This window comes from Hemicordylus capensis, chromosome 4, assembly GCF_027244095.1.
Source record: "Hemicordylus capensis ecotype Gifberg chromosome 4, rHemCap1.1.pri, whole genome shotgun sequence".
NCBI classification, from domain to species: domain Eukaryota; kingdom Metazoa; phylum Chordata; class Lepidosauria; order Squamata; family Cordylidae; genus Hemicordylus; species Hemicordylus capensis.
The window spans coordinates 239,085,894-239,105,243 of NC_069660.1; the positions used below are offsets into that span (position 1 = coordinate 239,085,894).

The window sequence follows — 19,350 nt, forward strand, 5'->3', positions numbered from 1 at the left end:
CCTGAGCTTCCATAGAGCCAGGCAGAAGGAGCCCCCAGCAGTGTGGAAATCCCCTAATGCACTGCAGTCTGAAGACTGTGGTGCATAAGAGGATTTCCCTACTGCCAGGCACCTCTTCCACCTGGCTCTATGGAATCACGGGGGCATATGGCGCAAGTGATCCTGGAGTGGCAAGGATTGGGGGGGGGGTAGGTTATGTCCCGCCTTCCCCCCAGCCCCACTGAAAATGGCAGTGTGAACAACCCTAAAGGATATTTGCTCTGATTCAAGAAGACTTATGTTCTCATGAGGTACCGTTCAACATTCCAACAGAATGTTGTGCCAACAGAACAGAAAGCTGAGAATAGCATAGAGATTCTTGAAATGTGCTTACAAAATGAAAGAAATCATATCCTGAACAAGAGACATAAGAAGTGTCCTCTGCTAACTGGACAAAGAGGAACCTTCTAAAGGGGTTGCTGTTTTACATGGAGTGGTGGTAGAGCAATTGTCCCTAGTCAGCTCAGCACTGTATCTCTCCAGTGGCTACTGCCAATGTCTCATTTGTGTTTACTTTTTAGATTATGAGCCCTTTTGAGACAGGAAACAATTTTATCATTCGTTTTGCGATGTAATCTGCTTTAATAATTTTTGGTTGAGAAATGTTATACCACCACCCCCTTCTAACATAGCAAAGAGCTTGTCATTCAGTAAGGACTAGCACATTTATGGAAACCTTTATGGGCCCAAACATCAGATATATGATATATAGTGGAAGATAAGTCAAATCATTTTTTTCAGACACTATTTCTGCAAACACAGAAATTCCCACTTTCGCCCTATTCTCCTGCTTGGCTCCCTCACATTAGCAGCTATTGTGGCAGCAAGCTCCAGCTCACATCTCCATTCTAGTGGACTGGATTTAGCATGGCATTCTAAGGTTTTTCAAAATATTCTTTGTAAGTAGAGGAAACACTGCATAAAGAGTGGCTGCAATCACAAGGCATAGCTAGTTAAAAGACATCAAAGCAGTCATTAACGGATTCTATCTACAGCTTTGCTGCCGCATTAACATATTTTCCTAAGGCACCAGAGGTTCTGAAAGGAACCAATTTCGAGGAATTACTTTGAAGACCTCCTTGTTGCAGCACCAGACATGAAAGATGAATAGCAGCCCCATCCCCCATTCACACTTCCTTTCAAACAGTGATCATCAAATGACAACATACAGAGGATACCATGGAAGACATTCGAAACAGACAGAAAAATCATGCTGAAAGAAGATTGACAATGATCCTTCTATCTAAATGAAACTTCACTGGGCAGGGGCATAGCTACTAGTAGGCAAGGGGAGGCGGCTGCCTGGGGGCCCCCACGCCTCAAGGGGCCCCCCAGAGGCAAGTCACATGACTATATATTGTGACGTGTGTATCAGCAAGGGGCCCATTTTAAAATTTTGTCTCTGGGCCCACTCCAGCCTTGTTACGCCCCTGTCACTGGATGACTCTAGGCCAGTCATGTATCTCTCAGCCTAACCTGCCTCACGGGGTTGTTGGGAGGATAAAAATAACCATGTATACCACTCTGAGATCCTCAGTGGAAGGGTGGGATATAAATGTAAAAATAAATAAATAAATCTAGGGGAGAATACTGACAGACACTTAGAATGCTTTGGGAGGCCACTGACAGACTGCTTTGTCAGGACACTGACAAGATGCAACATAGATGCAAACAAAACTATTCAGGACAAAATAGACATCCTAAAGAAGAAAGAACTAGAAAACACTTTCTCTTTGTATGCATTACTTGAATTTTTGCAGTGCATGCTTTATACTTCTGAGCCTCATTTTTTTCCTTTTAAAACAATTATGTATTTATTTATTTAACTTGTTCATAGGATTTATAGCCCACATTTTACCAGCATGTTGTCTCAAGATAGTTGACAACAAAAGATAGTATTAAACAAAATGCAATCAGAATACAATATTAAAACAAGAATAAAACACAATGAAAAAACTGAAAGACCAGCACATTTAAAAAAACCTGTGCAACAATTAAGGACCGCAGCTATTAGCTCTTTTCAAGCATTAGGGTGAATCTCTTCCATGCATTCAGTGGACATGTTCAGACTGGGCGTGGGGCCTGTACCTCCCATGTACTTTCACTTAACATGTTGAACAAACTATTGTTAAAAGCACAAGAGAACAGGAGGATGGACTTTGCTTGAAGCATGAAGAATAATAGAGACAGCACCCGGCAAAACTATCTGAAGGAGAGAGTCCCCTCATTTGAGCACTACCTTAGAACATTTTCAAATTGCTACCCACCTGACCTCAAAGGCAGGGATACCCAGAGAAGGGCCTCTGAAGAAGATCTTCCTTTGGCAGGCAGGTTTATATATATACTTCGATAGTAAGTGAAATAAATTCCACCATACAAAGCAATATCATCCATAAAAATATGTTCAGGGTAACCCCGTTGTGCTATAAATAATATTTAAGATTTGAATTGAAAGAGGAGAAGCATGTTGTCATATCCAGACACATTTTAACTCAATTCTGCAAAAGCAATCTATATGTGAATGATCTTCTGGATTGGAGACTATGCATGCAAAAGAGTACTACACAACTGCCTTCCCTAGCTCTGCTATTTCTGCAGGCTCCCAGAAGCCTGTCTGTTTATGTCAGAGACTGTAGACAAATGGGTCTCACTTTTGACATGCTCAGGAGCCTCACAGCACTGTGAGCTCTCCGTTTGTTGGCATATTGGGGAACAATCACTCAGTAGTCAACAAGACAGTTACTCCTAGATTTAAAGGTAAAGTTGTGCCTTCAAGTCGGTGTCAACTCCTGGTGACCACAGAGCCCTGTGGTTTTCTTTGATAAAATTCCAGAGGAGTTTATCATTGCCTCCTCCTGCTCAGTGTGAGATGATGCCTTTCAGCACCTTCCAATATCGCTGCTGCCCAATATAGGTGTTTCACCAGTGGGGATTCGAACCAGAAACCTCTTGCTCACTAGGCAAGTCATTTTCCCACTGCACCATTAAGTGCCTCAACCCCTAGATTTAGCAGCCGCAAAATAGAGAAATTGAAAGGGAGCTTGCCTTGTGTCTTCACCATACTTGGATACTTGAGTAGATTCCCCAAGTTAACTTGCAACAGTTAACTCTCCATTCAAGGGCTTTCTGAACAACTGACCTCCTTTTGGTTTACCTCCCCTCCACAGGTGCCTCAAATGAACTAAAAGCCAGTGATCTCAGCAGTTAAGTTAGATAAGGCTCCAGGAATGCGCATTCCCACCTTATCAAAAGAAGGCTGGAGTGGGCAATCGAACCCAGAAATGTGCTCATTAAAAATGCTGATTAGTTCATTAGGTGTTTCCAACCAAAGGAAATTCCTGTTTGCATGTTCAGCCACTCAATTTGCATCATCCTATTCACTCATTGTGTTGCAGTGCAGCACAGCAGACATAAACAATGGGATCTTATGAGATTCCCCAGAATCTCGCCAACATAGGAAGCTGGCTCCATGGAGGAGGCACTCCCGTGGATTCAGCTCTATCATCTAACCATCTGGTCTTCTCACCCCTGCTTCTGACTGAGCTATCCCTGAGGAAAGAGGTCCCTCGGTTGCCCAGGGTGCCCCAAGTTTTCTGTGCCAGTAGAAGTTCAGGTAATATGAACCTTTGCCCCTCTGTGGGCCCATCTCTATCCCTGTTCCTTTTTCTTAAATCCAGCTGCCACCTCCTCTAAAGCCTCTTTCTCTAACCCATCTGGGAATGTATATAATTAGGACATAAGCTAAAATGCCTCTTTGCAGTTGAATGTACCTTTAATAGGATTGCTTTAACCACACATTTCTTTCCACTGTATCCCTCTTTTCAATATACCCTTCTTTTGAGTCTTGAAACTTCAAACTTGCCTCAGTCCAGTTATTTCCTGGGTCCACAACTTTGTGTAAATTTAATCTGGCGTGGAACTGTCCAACCCAGAGCTAATTTCCCCACACAAAGCCCAAACATTATTTGGGAGGTATTTACCAATCACCCCGGGGCAATTCCATTAACACTCCTTCCTGGTTTGGATTTGCACATACAGCACCAAGCTGTTGACCACCAGCATCAGCTTTGACCACACCCATCGCCTATTAAAGTAGTGAGGGAGAGTTAATTTGCTCCTCCCCCATTTGCTTCTTCTTTCAGTCTTTGTTAGAGGTGCTAGTGCTTGTGAATTCTATTCACAGATCCTCAGGTGTGGCAATACACACAGAGGCCATTTCTGCATGACACTATCTTAATATTAAAATCAGATGCAAGCAGTGGTGTAGTGGCAAAATCAGAAATGTAGGCACTTTCCATGACAATCCCCATTGCCATGCCTACCCTGACAGCCAGAGAAGCCAAGAAATACCAGCGCTCTGTTCCTGTGTATTTTCCCTCCACTACATCCCTGGATGTAAGAGAGAAAAAGAACAGGGTCATGTGGCAGGGGTTAAAATTGTTCAGGGTTGTGAGAGGACTAGTATCACGCCCCCCCGCCAACCAGAATGTTGGTCCTTTTGGATCTCTCGGCGGCTTTCGATACTATTGACCATAGTATTCTTCTGGGACGTCTGAGAGTGTTGGGGATGGGAGGCATTGTTTTACAGTGGTGCCGCTCCTACCTCTTGGACAGATTTCAGATGGTGTCAACTGGAGATTGTTGCTCTTCAAAATCTGAGCTTAAGTATGATATCCCTCAAGGCTCCATACGTTCTCCAATGCTTTTTAACATCTACATGAAACCACTTGCCATCTAGCCCAGCATTGTTTCCAACAATGACTATTTCTTGCAAATTGCCTCTAAAAGGAGCTTTTCATATCCTTATGTAGTGGATTAAAGCCTTTGTCTCAGAGCAAGCTCACATGAGGGAAAGAAATGCTGAGTCATCCCTGCTTGAGCTGCCTGGCTAGGCTTCTCCTAAAACTATTCTGTATTATCAGTAGGTTCAATCAATCAATCAATCAATCAATCAATCCCTTTATTACAATCACAGTCCAGCACAGGTAGGTTCAAAATGCTACTGCTGCCACCCTTCTTATCAACATAGCTTGAACCTCCCTGGGCTTGGGGTGGAATCCCAGCAAAAACTCTATTTTGTTATTGGATAAGTAAAAAATAAATTAAAAAAAATCTTCCATGTGCAAGCCTACATGTGGTGAAAAAACTGATAGCCGCTGAACGTTTGAGGATGTGTTTGCACCACAAATGCCCCCTTTGCCCCCCCTTTTCCTGAGTTAAAAACCAAGTCGGAGAGGCTTGTAAAAAGAAAAGAGCTAAAAAAAAATCACACCAGTTTTATTCAATTATTACAGACTGCTTCTGTCTGAGGCGTTCTCAGTTTTTTAATACAGTTAAAAATACTTAGTAGGTTACAAAAATAGGTTGTCTTAATGCATGCTTAAATGCAATGCCCTAGGTAGGATGGGTGTAGGCTAGTGTTTCTTATTTTAATTACATTACAGGTAAACAATAATAGAACAGTATCAGGGATATGCAAAAGCACACACACCAAATAAATATGTTTCTAACAGGCAATCTGACTAACAAACTGTTTCCTATGCTGGATTCCCTTTTCCTTGAACTCACTCAATTCCCGAGGAGAATCAAAGAAATCAAACTTCCTGCAATCCTTTCTTTTAAGTATCTATAGAGTTATTCCATGAGAGAAACCTCCATGCTAGCTTTAACCATGAGGGAACAAACTCCATTGCTTCTCACTAAGCCTTTCCACATGCGCTTCTCTTCAACAAAGACTGCCCTTCTTGTTCCCAGAATTCCCAGCAACCGCTTTCTAGGTCCCACCCACTTGGTGCACAGATTGGCTGCCCTGGGGTTTACCAGCGTGTCAGTCAAGACAAGGGTTCACTCCCCGGTAACTCTTTAGAGGGAGGGGAGTCTGGTCACTACACCTTAGCATTTAGACCAGCCTTAAGCTATTCATTTAGCAAAGGAATATGAAATCCCCTCTCTAGAGAACACACCATTACGTTGGCTTATGTTCATGAAGGTATTGTATTGAAAATGATTATATAAGCTAACTTGAGAGAAAGTTGACACGGGGCGGGGAGGAGTGTGCAGCCACATCCCCTCCACCCTTGTGACTAGCTAGCTATGTGCTTGGGCTGAGTTCACCCTTCCCTCGGTCTGACCGATGGACCCAGTAGTAAGGGAAAAGTTGTCACTGAGTATCAGATAGCAAGACAAGTCCTCTGATTGGAAACCAATGGTGCAGCAGGCCAGTGAGTCAGCAGGGTCCTGTGTTCCCCATTTAGGACTTGAAAGGGGTATTCAAGGCCTGGTAACTAGCCAGCTGAGATTAGAGTGTTTATCCTGTGGCAAGCCTTTCAGCAATTTATGTAAACATAACTGACAAATAGAGAAAAATCCTTTCATCCCATTCCAAAATAACGTTTTCACCTCAGGAACAATATATTGAAAAGAGAAACTGTAAAGTCTGAGAGAATGAGGAGGTTATGGTTTTAAGTGACTCATAACTCTCTTTTTGCTACATATATTTTCTCTTCTGCTGTCTTTCATGTTTTATCACTTATAGCATGTTAGAAATTATACTTCTCCAAGGCTCCTTGTAATCTTGGAATGGGATAATGTGTCACCGGATTTGTCTTTTGTCTACTTGCCTAAGGGGTATTTCTCACCCAACATCTGCCATTGAAATTTCTGTGCATAATGCATTACCCTCTATTTAAATACCTGTTTCTAGGTTGCAATTACACTGTTGGCATTTCCATCATCCATCATTTGTATCAGCATTCTGTGTCACCCCCATAAAAGACTAAACTCATTGGAGGTCTGATCTAATGGGTATCAAGTTGTTGTTTTTTTTTAAAAGCTATAGTAAGTACATTGCCAAACAAGCCATTCTTTGATTTCTGAGTAAGATAGATGTCAGTTACATGTGCATTTGGACTTCAGATTGAATTTTGTTAAGAGTGTACAAATGCATCTCACTGTATTGACAGAAGACATCTACAAACTGTCATGGTTGGGACAAAATAAACTTAAGCATTTATTAAGCCTTATTCACATACTATGTTCAATGCATGTACAATCTATGTACAGTGTGCACACACTGGCATATGTATACAGTGTAAATAGGGGGTATTAAGAGAATGTCTTCATTATGAGTCCTACCATCCACCGAGATAATCCGGAGAGGTTCGTCTGCAGTTGCCACCAGTTTGTCTGGTAGCCACTCAGGGGTGGGCCTTCTCTGTTGCTACCCTGAGGCTTTGGAATACACTCCCTGCCAAAATAAGAGCCACCCCATCTCTGACATCTTTTAAAGAGACTCTTAAGGTGCATTTATTCACCCAAGCTTTTAAACTAAAATTGTGGTTTTAAACTATTTTAATTTGTTTTATGTTTGTTGTAAACCACCCAAAGATGTGAGTTTGGGGTGGCATACAATGGTAATAAAGAAATAAATAAAATACAAATGTATTTACATTATACATATACACATCATGTTCAATGCACATACTGTACAGTAGTACACTTTCTACTGAGAAGGTAGAGCCCCTGAGGGGGCCCCTGTACCCAGATTCACTTTTTAAATGAATACATGTTTGGCCATTCACATACGAACATGTACTTGTGACCAAACACCTGTATGCACATATGGCATAATGCCTGAAAAAGGCTTTAATGGGGCATGACATTTGGGTTTTTAAAAAACCCTTTAGAGTTATCTAAAATTACCACAAGTATTTCCCTTTATTTCAAGATAATGCCCATCTTATTTTTCCTGTTCAGTCTGCTCAGTCTGTTTTTTTATATGGAATTTTTTAACCAAGTACAGAACTGTATAAAGCTTGGCTTAAAATGAGGAGCATCTGATGGCCATGCAATGCCACAATGGTAACCCTATCAAGTTTAGCAGTGGACATACTTTTTAAATTTTTGGTTCCTTGGGATGAATCCTTGCTAGGGAAATTGTGAATCACTTTACCTGCTGCCCTTTTATTCAGACTATTCTGGTTAGAAGGAACGATTCTGCTAAATTATTTAGTTCAGCCTCAGAAAGAGCTCTAATTATTTTCTACTTAAAAGATAACCCACGTAAGTGGCTAGATGATTAATGTGGACATGCCATCCTAGAAAGCTGCAGTCTGTGTGAATAAATAATATGTTTTTGCTTCTTTGGCCTCAAGCTTAATAATTCAGGAACAATGCCACATTATTTTTCTATTACAGGCTAAGAACACTGACCTTTAAGATGACAACAGCTGGTGGGTCAGTTCTTCACACCAAGAATTTGAAAACTGTGGCTGTACTTGCAGTGTGCTGGCAGCTGTTTCTGTGGTGACGACTGCACTTTCCCCAGCAGCTGTGATCACAGAGATGACTGCCAGCTCTCTCTATGTACAGCTGCATTCACACTTGTCCTTCTCCGCCACACAGTCACGAGGTCTGTGTGAAGCTTCAAACCCTGAATTGGGTCCATATCAAAGCAAAATGATTTGGTTGGTTTGGGTTGGATTTGGCCAAAATAGTTCCCCATTCAGGCTCTGAAAATCCATCTTGCCACACTCCTCCAATCCCAGTACTTACTGGGAATGAGCAGGAGACAAGCTGGCACAGGAGAGAGTTGGATTTGCTCCTGGCAGTGAAGGAGCAGCTGCTGCCATAGCTTCTCTTTCAAAAGATGTTATTAGGAAGATGTTAGGATGAAACAGTGCTCTTCTGCTTCCTTGAACCATAAAGGTAAAGTTGTGCTGACAAGCTGGTGTCGACTCCTGGTGACCACAGAGCCCTGTGGTTTTCTTTGGTGGAATACAGGAGGAGTTTACCGTTGGCATCTCCTGCGCAGTATGGGATGATGCCTTTCAGCATCTTCCTATATCGCTGCTGCCTGATATAGGTGTTTCCCATAGGGAAACATACCAGCGAGGATTTGAACTGGCAACCCCTAGGCAAATTACTTCTCCACTGCACCATTAGGTGGCTTTCAAGAGTGAGGTGTACAAGCACCCTGTCACATGTGAAATGGAACTCTCATCTGCCAATTAACTTGGTGAATATGACTTCAGTGTTCTATAGTCTCATTCCCAGAGCCAAAGTTTAAGACTGAGCAAGGAAGATCTAGAATGAAATTGTGAAGGTTCAGACTTCAGACTTGTCACTTTATGAAAAGATTTAATAGAATATTCCATTATACCAAAAAAGAAGGTAATTTTAAAAGTAACCATAAATACATTGAGTCTGAACAGTTAATAAAATTCATACCTTATGTTCATCTCCTAACAGGAATGCAATGTCCTCTTCACGCTGAATAAGGCTTATGACACACAAAAGAGCAATTTCATTATCCGTTTTTAAAAATTTCTCTCTCTCTTTATAATTATGAATATTCATAGCAAAATCCAACTACAGTGTGCTCTAACAAAGAAGGTCAGGACTGCTCAGTTATATTGTGTGTGCCTTAAGTTTGCATGATTTGCTGAATGTTTTGCCTTGTACTATTTGCTCCTTTCTATGGTCCCATCTATAATGCACTGAAGTGGAGGGGAAGAAGCAGGGCCATAGCTAGGGGAGAGGGGGCCATTTTCATCCCTCTCCCTGGTGTCCCATCCGAGTGAGGGGCATAATGAATAAAATAGGGAGGGGGCCCTCAGGAGCTGGGGGCCCTGGGCTCTTTGAACCCATCCACTCAATTATCGCTCCACCCCTGAGAAGAAGCAAATTATCTCTGGAATATTAAAAAAAGAGAGAGATTAGATGATTAAAGAATAAAAATTGATCATTTTGTCTATCACTTCTAGAAAGGCACTTGCTAAGAAAAAGCAAATATCATAGAGGAGCACGTAAGAGAGTGTGGGCGGAGAGGTAGAGTAGCTGTGGTCTTTAAGGATAATATTTCCCTTACCAGGTACCCTATCAGTGTCTCTGATCATATTGAATGTGTGTACATACATTTGGGGACATACGTACGTATGTGTGTACGTACTTTTGGATAGACTGGGACTTCTGTTGGTGTACCGATCACCCTGCTGCCCAACAGTGTCCCTAACTGAGCTCGTGGACTTGGTCTCAGGTTTGGTGTTGGAGTCCCCCAGGCTTATGTTGCTGGGGGACTTCAATATCCACTTTGGGACCAGGTTGTCTGGTGCAACTCAGGAGTTCATAGTGGCCATGACAACTATGGGCCTATCCCAAGTGGTCTCTGCACTGACACATGTTGCTGGTCATACTCTTGATCTGATCTTTCATTCTGATCACGGTGGTGTTCCGTGGGTGGGGACTCCTGTGATCTCCCCATTGTCATGGATGGACCACCATCTGGTTAAGGTCAGACTCACAGTTGTGTCCCACCTCTGCAGGGGTGAGGGACCTATTAGAATGGTCCGTCGAAAAAGGTTATTGGATCCAATAAGATTCCAAGAAGCCTTGGAAGGATTTAATGTTGGCCCTGCCGGCGATCTGGTTGATGCCCTGGTGGAGAATTGGAATAATCAGCTCACCAGGGCAGTAGACATGATCGCTCCTAAGCGTCCTCTCTGACCTGCTTCAAAAATGGCTCCTTGGCAACACTCCCCAACAGTACAACAACCACAATTAGGCAACAGGCAGCAACCCCTAGGTAATACACAAGAATAGCTACTAAGTAAGTAACAGGCAGCAATAGATGAGAACAGCAACAGAAGAACATAGCAGGCAACATAGCAAAGTCCCATCGTTCTTGGTTGTAACTAATGAGGGAAGTTGCTGCTAGAACTGACATTTAGTCGATAAAGCAGCAATATCCTTAAAAACACAAAAATACTACAGTCACACTCAGTCAAGGCCTGCCTCCTCCAAACCTAAAGAAGGCCTAGATCCTACCATGGCTCAGAAACTCTGCCCAACAGAGTGCCTTAACCCACTCCTTCCATAGGGAAAAATCTGTTCCTTAATAGGGCTTTGCCCAGTTTTGCAAGTGGCAATGCTGGGGGGAGGAGGTGCTGTGCCAATAGTGGTAAGACCTCAAAGGACTTCTCCAGGCCAGAGGATAAAGGCAGGGATGTATTCCCTGGCTGTGGTAGGGATCCTGGCTTGGGTTGTGTGTGTGTGTGTGAGTGAGTGAGTGTGTGTGTGTGTGTGTGTGTGTGTGAGAGAGAGAGAGAGAGAGAGAGAGAGAGGGAGGGGGAGAGGGAGAGAGAGAGCGAGAGCGAGAGCACGGGTACACACGCCCAGAGACAGAGCTCTGTATCATAAGTTCTCTCCACCCTGTCTCATCCCCCTTGTGGGGAGAAGAGTCCACCCTGGAACCCTATCCTTTCTGTGTTATGCTCACAGGAATTTCCCTTTCCAGAGTATGAGGAAAGTTGATTGCTACTATTTTCAAGCCCTGTCCAACGTACTTGATCAGCTTAGAAACCAGTCTCTCTATATCTCAGGTAGGAGGCTAGTTTAATATCAAGGTCTGCAATGGAAATCTATTATGACAGCTAGTTTGCATACAATGGAAAGGGAGTATTTAATAGGTAGATCCATTTTTGCCAGGTAACATGGCCCAATGAAAAAGCATCTTACAGGATGTAGGTTTGCTCCTGCTGTGCACACACACCAAGCACAGAAAATCCTTGTAGGAACACATTGAGCTGTTTTAGGTCCTTCTCAGATTAGATCAGCATGGAAAGAACATCATTTAACAGATTATTGCTTATGCAGCCAAAAATTATTGGCCTGTCAATTTGTATAATATCAGTATAATTATGATATTAGGATATTAGGAGAGCTGGTCTTGTGGTAGCAAGCATGACTTGTCCCCTTAGCTAAGCAGGGTCTGCCCAGTTGCATATGAATGTGAGACTTGATGTGTGAGCGCTAGAAGATATTCCCCTCAGGGGATGGAGCTGCTCTGGGAAGAGCAGAAGGTTCCAAGTTCCCTCCCAGGCATTTCCAAGATAGGGCTGAGAGAGATTCCTGCCTGCAACCTTGGAGAAGCTGCTGCCAGTCTGTGTAGAGAATACTGATCTAGATGGACCTATGGTTGACTCAGTATATGGCAGCTTCCTATGCTCCTATGAGTATTACTGTTAAGATGGAAATGACTTTTTATTCTTTAGCTGGGTAGGGTGCAGAGCATCTGCACCTCTGGCTGGCCCACCCACCCACTACTGCCTTTCTCCCCCTCCCCCTGCCCCCGCACACCCCCGTGGCTTTTTGGCTGGCTGGCCAGCCAGCTTCTTCTCTCACCTGCAGCTTTCTGGCTGGCCAGCAGGCCCACTTCTTGTCCCCACCCACCAGTCGACCAATCCCCCCACCCCCACTTTCCAGCCAGCAGGCTTCTTCTCCCCCCTGCCTGCTTTTTCTCTCCCCATCCCCACTGCTTTCTGGCCGGCTGCTCGGCCACCGCCGCCATTTTCTTCCCTCCCACCTGTCCCATGGCTATTCGGCAGCTCTCCGAACTCTCACAAGAGCTGCCACGCATGGGCTTAGCCACAGGTATACTTTAGAGAATTAAATATATAGGATGCCTCTTTTTCAGTTGGCTTGCTCTAAGATCATTTCTGGATTTGTGCAATTCAGCAGACCTGAATCGAGAAAGGCATGCAGCAAAGCTCCATCCATCCATCCATCCATCCATCATCATCATAAAAATTATTATTATTATTAGAGGAAGAGCTCTAAAAAGTGTAGAAGCAAACATTTCATTTATTGGAATTTGGAACAGAAAAGTCACAAATATAGACTAAATGATCTCATCTTGCTCTGAAGCCAGTTGAATTGTATTCTTAATGACATATGGCAAGAACATTTCTGGAAATGGAAATGAGTTTAATCGAATAGTAATTCAAAGACCATTGAATTACTATTCCATTGGCCTATCAGTGATATTCCATTGCATTATCAGTTCTAGGCTTGTAGACAGGCAAGCCTTTCTAACCTGTTTCACAGAGCCTCAACCTTCATTAGATATCATCCTTCCAAATAGAGAGAAAAGTTGGAACAGAGCTGAGAAATGAAAAATGTGTCAAATGAGCACAGCTACAATTGCAGTGCAAGTTTGCTGAAAGCCAAGACATGTTCCAAGATCATGAACTTCATCTATACTAAATTTGCTACTTACATTCCTTACAGAGAATACAAGGTATTGTGAAAGAACCCCCATACCCATTGGGTAACATTTCCTACAAAACACTAAAAAAAATGTTATATGGGGTTGATTTCACAGGTCCAGAGTGGAAAAGTCACAGTATGATGTATTTATATCACCATCATTGTTGGGTGAATTAGCCCAAACAATCATACATAGCTGACCTTTTGATGGCCAAGATGTTCAAAATGGCCTGAATGTTGGTGGATTCTGAACTGGCAACCCAAAACTCTCCCCTAATGGAAAACTTCATATAAATAAACCTAATTCATCATCTGTCATGAAGATCCACCTTGCCAGTGCACAGTCTCCATATGACTCTTGTCTCTGACTCTGCCAAAACTATGAGCTTATCCTGTTTGTGACATCATACATGTCATCTGCATGTCATGTTTGCATCCAAACTAGGCCATCACCATACCAACAGCAGCGGCCAGGAAAGTTCTTCAGCTAGCTATTCAGTGCATATTTTTGCTCTGATAACCTAAGCCTGAAGATGTGTTGTATGCAGCCCAAAAGCCAGCTTCCAGTACTTTGGAAACTAGTTGCTCCAAATGAAAGAGTTGTCATCTCATGTGTGTGAAGTGTGATTTTACTAAGGGTATCTACTAGTGTAATGTTGCTTGTATTCAGGTTAATTATGGACTCCCTATCCTGATCTGAAGATTTCTCTTTACTCATTTTGGTTGCTTCATGTCTATTTTCAGGGAAGATCCCTAAAATATGAAACGCCACCAGTCATTCAAATATTTCCCATGGAAAATTTTTGTTTAATCTTACTCTAGATAGGGTATGTGACCTTCTTCCATAGGGAATTTCTCTTACACTTGTAATCCTAATCCCCACTGAATTTTTTTTTTATGTATGTGTAGCTACATTTGCTCACATTCATCCCATCTTTATTTTATTTTTGCCCATTTTATCAAAATGATGTCTTACAGACAAATGATAGAATGAAAACAAAATTAATACAACACAACAAAATCAAACAAGTAGCACTAAACAACAGTAAATAAAAGTGAGTCCCATTTTGGCAGGCTTTTAGTTGACTGTTCTAATTTTAAAAAATCATTTTAACTGTTTTAATTGTTTTTATTTCGTTATAAATGGCTGCAAGAATTATTAAGTGGCAGTAGATAGATAAACTTTATTACGATCATAGATCAGACAGAAATGGCAGTATGCAACAAATAAATAATCAAACACCACTAAAAGCAGCAGCAAATAAAACCTAGAATGCAAATTAGAAGTCAAAGCTGTTGTTAACTGGTGCTCAGATTCACAATACTCAATTGCCTGCAGAAGCCTTGTGTTCCAGTGACTTATATGCATATGCATCAAGATTTTAAAGACTAAAAACTTTTTACAAATTACATTTTCTGCACAAAATAGTTTTTTCATAATTAGCAAAATTTATATAATATGGAAATGGAAACTAGGCAGCTTAGATCTGGAAATCTGGAATGTGGCAGCCCTCTTTTCAGGTGGAGTAGCAGCACTGAAAGCTTCCTTTTTTGCAGGCTCAGCCTTTTTTATTGCTTCCTTTTCAGCACAGTCAGAATAAGAACATAAGAACAGCCCTGCTGGATCAGGCACAAGGCCCATCTGGTCCAGCATCCTGTTTCACACAGTGTCCCACCAGATGCCTCTGGGGAACCCACAGACAAGAGGTATGTGCATGCCCTCTCTCCTGCTATTGCTCCCCTGCAACTGGTATTGAGAGGCATTGTGACTCTGAGGCTGGAGATGGCCCACAGCCACCAGACTAGTAGCCATTGATAGACCTGTCCACCCTGAATCTGTCTAAGCCCCTTTTAAAGCCATCCAAGCTGGTGGCCATCACCACACCCCATGGCAAATAATTCCATAGATTAATTGTGCGCTGTGTGAAAAAGTTCTTCCACTTGTCGGTCCTCAATTTCCCGACCTTCAGTTTCATGGGGTGACCCCTGGTTCTAGTGTTGTGGGAGAGGGAGAAAGTAAAGTAAAGAGTCCCAGATGCTGTAGCCTAGCCTCATAAGGAAGGTGCTCCAGAGAATGATGAATTGCTCCTTAATTGATTAGTTTCTGTTCCCTTCAGCAGATGGTATATTAAATTACTGGTTTGTTGCTATTTTTTGCCTTCTATAGCAAAAGATAGAATAGAGAAAGGTAACTGAAGGAAACCAGTAATTTAACCCCGCCAACTTCACAGGTAACAGAAACTGACAAATTAAGGAGATATTCAGCTGTGCTGAACAGGAGAGAACTGGACAGAACAAGTAAGGAGGGAACTTTTAATTAACATTGCTGGGGAACTTTGCTGTATGGAACAAGGAAGTAAGCATTACAGAAAGATTTTGGTGCACTGGGAAGAGCATTGCTGCTTAACACAAGATTATATTAAGAGCTTTGTGGAACCCTCTTATTTAATTCCACTTCCAACTAATCTTGGAAAAGCAGTACCTCACTTGCACTAAGAGTTTAAGCAACCAAGGATAAATTGTGCTGCAGGCCTGTTTTTAGAGCTTTGCCAGGGAACTATATATAAATAACCCTATTAAATAATGTTGCTAGTTGTCAATTTCTATGGGGAGAGTAAATCTACTAGTCAAGGCTAAACCCTACTAGTCAAGGCTAAACAGACAACACATTAGGCCAATTAGCACAATGAAAACAATGAACCTGTTCTCACGCGTCACCTAACCCAGGGAAACCTAGCCTGGGTTAGGCTGTGTGTGAGAACCACCAGGATCAGGCCTGATCCTGGTGGGGCTGTGCCACCTAGCCCAGCTTTTAAAACCCAGTCTTTAACCCTGGCTCTGGGAACATGTTCACTCAGGCTGCATCCAGCCAGAGTGGACACTGAGATGGGCACCTAGAGCGTCCATCTCCTGGGGGAATCCCCCAATGCATTGTGCACATTGCATGGTACATTGTGGGACATGCATGGTCCTGGCCTCTGGAGCTCTGTGCTGCGTGGCGCTGCGTGGATAATCTGGGAGAGCAGTCCACGCTCCCAGCAACTTTCAGTCATTTATCTGGATGGGGAAGGTGACTTGACCCAGCCTTCCTCCTGCCCGCCCACATGGCCATGTGAATAGCCCCACTGTCTGTTAACAGTTAAATCCCAGACTAGTTTTATGGTAATATGAACCCAGAATGTTTCAGCCTGTCAGGATACCATGTCAACCTTACATTTATCTGGGATTGTGAATCTTAGCTCTGGCTATCAGCTGGGCTGGTGTGATGCCAACCCAGTATTGCCAAATATACATGACTGGAAACAGGTAACATGCTCATCACACAAATCTGGGATTTAACTGTTACCTGACATAGTTTCCATCATGCTAACCAGCTGAGTGTCAGTATCGCACTAAAAATATCCTGCTGCTACAGAAATGTTTATGGTTCCAAATTGCTACTTTAGTTTGTATGTGTAATTCAACAGCACCATTGCACTTGTGGCCCTCAAGCCTTGAGAGCCAAAATGATTCTCTTTAGGACTTACCTTAAATGTCTTGCAGAATTATACTTCACATTCAGAGGTATCTTAACAAAACAACAGAAAGAAAACAAGTTTAAGAATGCAGAAAAAATAAACCTGTTACAGTAATGAAACATGAAACCTGCATGCTTTTAAAGATCTTGAGTGACACATTTGATGCTGCCATGCTAATTAAATTGGCCACAGGGAACATAACATTGAATTAATGTGGCTTTCAGATCTTTTGACGAGCTTCCATATCCATGTGACCCTCTTTCTTTTATTTTCTGGCTCCTTGTGTTCAGTCTGCCTCTTGTTTCAGTAATTCCTACTGTTATGTAAGCAGTTTACTTGACAAACGACAGCAAGCTGCTTATGCTGACACACCTTACTATTTCAGGATGGCTGAGGACTAATCCCATGGCTTGGGTGTGTTCGCTGATTCCAGAGAGCAAACAACTCTTCACAGTCATTAACCAGTTCCGTGTGCCTTGTGTTCAGAAAAAGTCTTTTCATAATTTATTCAGGGAGAAACATGGATGGAGCTATCTATATCTCCATCCATCTTTCTCACTGAGAAAATGAGGGAAAGACTTCTTCTGACCAATATAAGATTTGGAATTAATTTGGAAAGGGAGTCATTTATCTGGTAAGAACTGCAGCAGTCAGTTCTTTTCTTTTAAATAAGTTAATAACCACTTTGGGTGGTGCAGGATTATTGCTGGCAATACAGGGCTGGAGCAACCTAGGGCCTGCTTAATCACCCTCTTTTGAGGGTAGTTATCAAATCACTTCAATTGACTTTTCTGCTAAAATCCAGAAACGGAAGCAACCTTCAGACTTGGGTCAGAAATGAGCTTATGGAGATGTATAATAAAATATATACTTTCCCCCTTATCTGCAGTCCATATGGCATTTCTGGCTCAGTACATATGAGATATAACTTTGTATGTGTAATTAATGTGCAATAACAATCTTTAATGTTAGTTTAAGAGCATCTTCTCATGACATGCCTGTGTCTCAAACCTGTGACTCATGCATGTGTGTCTATTTCAAAATAGTGCATGTGTGTCCAATGCATGTGTGTCTATTTCATAGGAAAGGCTTCAGTTCTTCCCAGCAGGCTTCAGGAATTTTACCCACTCACACTTACACATGTGATCCTTTGTATGTGAAATTTGCATGCCGTTTAACACACAGTTCTGATGAGTGAACCTTAAACAAGTAAATGTCATAAGTGGTCTTGGGATACTGTGGCCCAAGCTACTTCCCACCAAACAGTATGGAAATTGTAAGTTAAAGTTGACACACCACTGGCCTCAGCTTCAGTAATGCCCCCTATCTGCAAAGGAAGAGGATTGGGGCTGAAAAACTTATGAAAAACATGGGTATATCAGTTGTGGATACATGCATGTATGACTGTCTGCCTGAGGGGCAGAAGTCCTGGGTGTGCGCTTGGTGAAAAGAGTTCCCGGCTCTCAGGGAACAAATTTGTTTCCTCAAAGCCAAGGTTGCCCTGGAGAACCTCAGAGAGGTGTTTAGATGAGACCCTTGGGGATGTGACAGAGGCATCCCATTCCCAGGTTGACAGCGCTTCTGCTGTTATGCAGAAGGAAGGTTTCCGGGAAGGAAGACATCAATCAGAGGAAAAGGGAAATACTCCCTTAGTGGGGAGCCCTTCCTTGGGTGATGCACCCATATCCTCTCACACAGAGGATACTCCTCCAGGGGGTGGGGCCTCCTAGTAGTGGATGATTCGATCATTAGGGGCATAGAGAGATGGATCTGTGACCCGCGTGTGGACTGCATGGTGACTTGCCTGCATGGTGTGAAGGTTGCAGACACTGATAGGCAGGCAGTGCTGGGGAAGAGTCCACTGTCATGGTGCATGTTGGCACGAACAATGTTGAGAAATGCAGTTGGGAGGTCCTAGAAGCCAAATTTAGGCTGATAGGTAGCATATTGAAGTCCAGGATCCCCAGGGTTACCTTCTCTGAGATGCTACCTGTTCCACGTGCAGGGTCAGTGGGACAGGCAGAACTGAGGGGGTCTCAGTGCATGGATGAGATGGTGGTGCCAGGAGAAGGGGTTTAGATTTGTTAGTCACTGGGATACATTTTAGAGCAAGTGAAGCCCGTACAAAAGGGATGGGCTCCACTTGAACCAAGATGGAACCAGACTGCTGGCACTTAACAATTTAAAGGCTGCAGAGCAGCTTTCAAAATGATGCCTGGGGGGTTGCTGACAGCAACTGGGTGATATCTGGTTTGCCCAGCAAAATCCCCTAAAGTGTGAGGGTGCACACGTTTCGGATAAACCAGAAGGAGATAAAGTAGAGCCAGGAGTTGAACAGAAGGAAACACATGACAGCTAGCCAAAAAGGTCAAATTATGGTAAGGGAGACAGCACACAACACCACCAGGTGAGGGACTTGGCATATAGGTGTCTACATACCAATGCCAGAAGCATCCAAGCGAAAATGGGTGAACTGGAGTGCTTGGTTACTAATGAAAACATAGATATAGTGGGTGTAACGGAAACCTGGTGGAATGGTTAGGGACACTGTTATTCCTGGATATAAACGCTACAGAAGGGACAGGGAAGGGATGAATGGGGGAGGAGTAGCACTGTATATTAAAGAAGGGATAGATTCCAACAAGCTATAAAACCTACGTGGACTGAAAGGAAATGTGTTATCAGGGACGTGCTATTGCCCTCTGGACCAAAATGTTGAGAGTGACCTGGAGTTGAAGTCAGAAACAAA

General features: G+C 42.8%; 1 long non-coding RNA gene across 5 annotated transcripts in view; it reads right to left on the reverse strand.

Annotated features, from left to right (window-relative positions):
• The window catches only part of LOC128322583 (uncharacterized), a 94,169-nt gene extending 80,752 nt beyond the window's left edge, over positions 1-13,417 (reverse strand). For all 5 annotated transcript variants that reach the window (XR_008305791.1, XR_008305788.1, XR_008305790.1 and 2 more), the window contains exon 1: positions 13,285-13,417. This is a non-coding gene — a long non-coding RNA (uncharacterized LOC128322583). The remainder of the gene's footprint in view (positions 1-13,284) is intronic.
• Positions 13,418-19,350: the final 5,933 nt, after the last annotated feature.